Below are 5,942 nucleotides of genomic sequence, written 5' to 3'. Positions count from 1 at the left end.
TTCAGGCTGTGGTGCAACAGCTTGCTGCAGTAGATCTAAAGTTCGACAACGAGATCCAAGCTCTTCTGCTACTTTCTTGTCTACCAGATTCATGGGAGAATATGGTAATGGCGGTGAGCAACGCTAATGGCAATGACAAGATGAAGCTCGACACAGTGGTTGGGGCAATTCTGGATGAAGAATCTCGCCGCAAAGTCTCAGGAGCTGAGGCCTCTAGCAGTGGGAGTGCTCTGCATGTCGAGGCACGAGGGCGTGCACAGAAGAAGGGTAGGGGACGACGAGGCCAATCAAAATCCAGAGGGAAGTCTAAAGGGCCTAACCCGAATGGTTACGGTGAAGGGAAGTGCTTCAGATGCGGAAAGAAGGGCCACTTTGCACGGGACTGCAGAGTTACTGTTCAAGCATCAGCAGGGGATGATCGGGCTGACGGTGCAGCCAATCTCATGCACGAGACGGATTCGGATGCACTTCTCCTATCCCTAGAAGACAAAAGTGATGCGTGGGTCATCGACTCTGGCGCATCTTTCCATGCAACCTCACAACAAAAGCTGCTTTCATCGTTCGTGAAGAAGGACTTGGGGACAGTCTATCTTGGCGACGATCAACCTTGTAAGGTTTCCGGGAAGGGAAATTGTACCCTCAAGATGGAGGGCGGGACCACCTTGACGCTGAATGATGTTCGGCATGTATCGGATCTCAGGCGAAATCTTATATCAGTCGGGCAACTGACTGACTCCGGTTATAGAGTATCCTTTGAGCAGAGAAGCTGGAAGGTGTCCAAGGGTGCCCTGGTGGTGGCACACGGCAAACGCGAGGGGTCTCTCTACATCGCCAACGGGAAGATCGACCACTTGCTTGCCGCAGGACAAGCATCATCATCATCATCTGTCGACTGCATGACTTGGCATCGACGACTTGGCCACATGAGCGAGAAGGGGATGCAGATTATGGTTGCGGGAGAGAGGCTTCCGGGTCTGAACAAGATCGATCTGACTTTCTGTGAGGACTGCATCCTAGGCAAACAAAAGAAGGTGAGCTTCAACAAGACCGGACCGGCTCCAAAACTGCAGAAATTGGAGTTGGTGCACACCGACGTGTGGGGACCTGCGCAAGTCCCATCTGTTGGTAACTCTCTTTATTTTGTCACTTTTATTGATGATGCTACTAGAAAGCTGTGGGTGTTCTTCTTGAAGCACAAGTCAGATGTATTCATCATCTTCAAGAAGTGGCTTGCCTGTGTGGAGAACGAAACAGGCAATAAGCTGAAGTGCCTAAAGTCTGATAATGGAGGCGAGTATTGCAGCCAGGAGTTCGAGAACTTCTGCTCGTCCCGTGGGATTCGGAGACTGAAGACCGTCCCAGGCACACCTCAGCACAACGGAGTGGCGGAGCGCATGAATCGCACTATCTTGGAGCGCGCCAGAAGTATGAGGATCCACTCCGGATTGCCCAAGAGCTTTTGGGCTGAAGCTGTCAATACTGCTGCATACTTGATCAACCGCGGGCCATCCGCGGCTCTCAATTATGGGATACCTGAAGAGGCTTGGATCGGAAAGAAGCTGAAGCTAGAGCACTTACGAGTATTTGGTTGTGACGCCTATGTCATGACCAATCCTGCAGACCGGTCAAAACTTGATCCAAAGTCAAAGAAGCTCTCTTTCATCGGCTATGGAGGAGATGAGTATGGGTACCGTTTCTGGGATCATGATGCACGCAAGGTGGTGCGTAGTCGTGACGTCGTATTCCATGAGAATGCGGTGTACAAGACCAAAGAGGTGAGTGGGAGTCAGCTATCTCCCCCTCTTTTCCCAGATATTGCTGACAGTGAGGACGGCGGTGAGATACCAATCAGCATAGAAGATGGAGACCAAGAGAACGTGCGGGATGCACAGCAGCAGGATCCAGCAGAGTTGCCGATCGCAATTCGCAAAGCTCCAAGAAATCCAAGGGTGCCAGAGAGGTACCTTTCCACCATGAATTACCTTCTCCTGACTGACAATGATGAGCCAGAGAGCTATGAGGAGGTACAGCAGACCGGCAAAGCTCGCGGTGAGTGGGAGTCTGCCATGGAGGAAGAAATGAAGTCCTTGATGAAGAATAGGACTTGGGAGCTTGTAAAGCTTCCACGAGGGCGAAAGGCTCTTCACAATCGGTGGATTTATCGGGTCAAGGATGAAGCCGATGGACGGAGACGCTACAAGGCGAGGCTTGTAGTGAAGGGCTATGAACAAAAAGCAGGGATTGATTATTCTGACGTTTTCGCTCCCGTCGTCAAGTTGACCACGATCCGAACTGTGCTGAGCATTGTGGCAGTTCGAGATCTCCATCTAGAGCAGATGGATGTGAAGACAACATTCCTTCATGGAGATTTGGAGGAGGAGATCTATATGCATCAACCAGTGGGCTTCGAGGAACGAGGCAGGGAGGGCCTCGTGTGTCGCCTACGCAAGAGCTTGTATGGCCTGAAGCAAGCTCCGCGACAGTGGTACATGAAGTTCGAAAACTTTATGGAGGAGAACGGTTTTCTCAAATGTGACACAGACCACTGCTGCTTCATCAAAAGATATAACGAATCCTATGTAATACTCTTGATTTATGTTGATGACATGTTGATTGCAGGGCCCGACTTGGCCCGCATTGAGGAACTCAAGGGGCGTCTCTCCGAGTGCTTCGAGATGAAGGATCTGGGTCCAGCAAACCAGATTCTGGGGATGAGGATCATCAGAGACAGATCAGCACGGAGGCTGAGGTTGTCTCAGAAGGCCTACATTGAGAAGATTCTTGAAAAGTTTGGCATGGAGAAAGCTAAACCGGTGGGCTCGCCGTTTGCAAGTCATTTCAAGCTATCGAAGACCCAAGCACCAGAGACTGCTGAAGAGCACGAGTTCATGGCAAACATACCATATGCATCTGTCGTCGGGAGTTTGATGTATGCGATGGTGTGCACGAGGCCAGATATTGCACAAGGAGTAGGAGTTGTGAGCCGCTTCATGAGCAATCCAGGGAAGCAACACTGGGGTGCGGTCAAGTGGCTTGACCGTTGTCTTGAGTATGGCGAGACAGATTTGCAGCTAGAGGGCTTTTGTGATGCAGACTACGCAGGGGATATAGATTCAAGAAGGAGCACGAGCGGCTACATCTTCATCTTGGGTGGTGGAGCGATAAGTTGGAGATCCAAGTTACAGGATACTGTGGCTTTGTCGACAACCGAAGCCGAGTACGTGTCTGCAGCAGAGGCAGCAAAGGAGTTGCTATGGTTGAAGGCTTTTCTTCTCGAGCTTGGAGTAAGCTTTGAGAAATACTTCATCCACTGCGACAGTCAGAGTGCCATTCACTTGTCAGAGAACGACGCATTCCATGCTCGGACCAAGCATGTTGACGTGAAGCACCATGCCATACGGAGATGGCAAAGCAGGAACGAGTTCAAGCTTGTGAAGATTGATACGAGGTACAATCCCGCCGATATGCTGACCAAGCCAGTTCCACTCGAGAAGGTGAGGCTGTGTGCAGCCTCATATGGTCTCCGTTGAAAATGTTGAGGGTCGTGCAAGACGCCAAAGATACAAGACATCCGAATGATGCAATCAAGAATGGTGTGAAGATATGATACTCAATCAAATCTTCAAGTGGGAGATTGTCAGCCGCCTTTTGTTGACAAAGGCAAGTTAGGCACCGAAAGGTGCTGTTTTTTGAGAAAAATGAAAAAGATGATGGGTCCCACAGTAAAATATTATTAATAGCGGGTCCCACTAATAATATTTTATTTATGCATAGTGTTTCCCAAACACTATAAATAGGGCCCTAAACTCTTAAGGAAAACTCATCCCAGAAACAACTCCTCTTATAGAAGAGTAAGAGAAAACAAAGAGAGAGTTTGTGAGAGTTCTTGGAGTGTATCTGATCAAGAGAGGGTGTTCTCTTGGATCAATTCTTTTGGGATATAAAAGAATTTGGCGTCGTCGTTGCACCGTGGAGTAGCTCCGAAGGAGTGAACCACGTATATCTGTGAGTACTCTGTGTTGAATTTTGTGCACTTATTTTGTGATTAAGTCTCCGTTCGAGGCGTTATTATTGGGGTGAATCCTAACAATTGTGATGCATATAACTCAATCTTTATATCTAAGTTTGTGAGACCTTGTCATGTGCGCCACCAGCTCAATGACTTGGTTGTCTAATCAACACCATCCGTGCGAACCCAAAGAAGAGTAATCAATGAGCTCATCTCTAAAGTCTGATCTACATTACAAGCGCCGCTAAATGCAGCGATAAGCCACGAAACCCGAACTCGCCTCAGTTCAAATATTCATCTCAGCCTAGCACCTGTCCAATTTTAAAGCACCTTATAGTTAATGAATAATGGAATCAAATAATACGATATCTTTTAACATTCATATTAATAAACATAAATATTAACTGCTAACCAATCTCCTTGGTTGACACATATTATAATCGTATCAACTGCACACACGTTAAAACGAATCTTCCTCGACTAATAAGGTCAGAACACGTAGCCTTTCTTACTGATCAAACAACCAATTGTTATCTCAGTCAATGGGATAAGGACACGTGCAGTAGCGTAGCCAGGATTGTGTCTTGCCTTGGGCGAATAATAAAGGTGGTCTACGAGTATGTCGTGAGGGAGAGGAGGGAGGCGCGGGAGAGGGAGGAGGGCTGGTGATTGTTGAGATGGAGGTCCTGGAAGAGGATGGAGAGGAGGTTGGATCTGTGGGAGAGGGAGGTGAAGTGGCGAGAGAGAAGGGGAAGCGAGAGGAGGAGGGAGAGGTCGTGGGAGAGGCGGAATTTCTTGCCCTGGACAGCTGACCAGGGCAAGCAAGATCTGGCTACGCCGCTGGTCACGTGTGCTAATAATTCTACTCACGTGGATACCTAGGATTATATGATTCAATGCACAAAAAAAAAGAATCTCAATCTGATCTATCCAATGAATCTGCTCTAAAATCTTAGTCAATTTCCTAGTTGCCTTCACCAAGAGGCTAACTTATGCGTCAGAGAAGCATCGATAGAAGTGTGCATTCGTCAATTGTCAATTTCCCCCCTTATTCTCAAGCAATCCTATAGTAGAGATTTTCACCGATTAAGAAAAGGCTATGGAGAGACCCATCTCTGAATATGATTAAACACTTCAACTTTTTTCTTAAAATAAATATAGATAAGAAAGAATAAGAAAAAAATACATGCCGGTAGAAAATGGATAGGTGGAAAGCAGATGAGATTGAAAAAAATAAAAAGCATATGATACAAGAGAGATCATTAATATGTTAGTCACAACATAAAATGTAGGATTTGATGTATTGATCATCAAAATTAAACTCAAAATCACTAATTTAATTGTCAAAACAATTGAAACTATATGATCCATACATGTCCGGATATTCCTAAAATCACATCATTCCCTAATATTTTTTTACGATCCGCTCCGTTGAACTTGATCTACACTTTCTTAAACTCATACATACCAATTTTGGGGTGAACCCGTTGTGTTTTGACCATTCGTTGAGCCGTCCAAAAAGTTCTATTCATTCGAAACCGTTAAAATTGCGGCGAGTGGATGAAGGGTCAAAACACGACGGGTTCACCCCAAAATTGGTGTGTTTAGGTTTAAGAACGTGTAAATCAAGTTTAACGGAGCGGATCGCAAAAAAAATTAGGGAATGATGTGATTTTAGGCCGCGTCCTTAGGTGGGAGCCTAGGGTGTCACCTTAGATTCACTTTTCCCTATATATATATATATATATTTTAACATATATTTGTATCTATGAAAGCATATGCTATTAGTTATAGATATTATCCTGCCGGGTATGAATACGGATATATTGATGCGTTCGGATAATTTTTTCTGCACCCTAATTTATTACCCAACAACCTTTTGTTGTTGGGTGCTTTGATGACCGCAAATCAACGGCCATGCGGTGGTCGCCTG

This window comes from Asparagus officinalis, chromosome 8 (genome assembly GCF_001876935.1).
Source record: "Asparagus officinalis chromosome 8, Aspof.V1, whole genome shotgun sequence".
Classification (NCBI taxonomy): Eukaryota; Viridiplantae; Streptophyta; class Magnoliopsida; order Asparagales; family Asparagaceae; genus Asparagus; species Asparagus officinalis.
The sequence above is the reverse complement of the archived record's forward strand: the minus strand, read 5'-3'. Positions refer to the sequence as shown.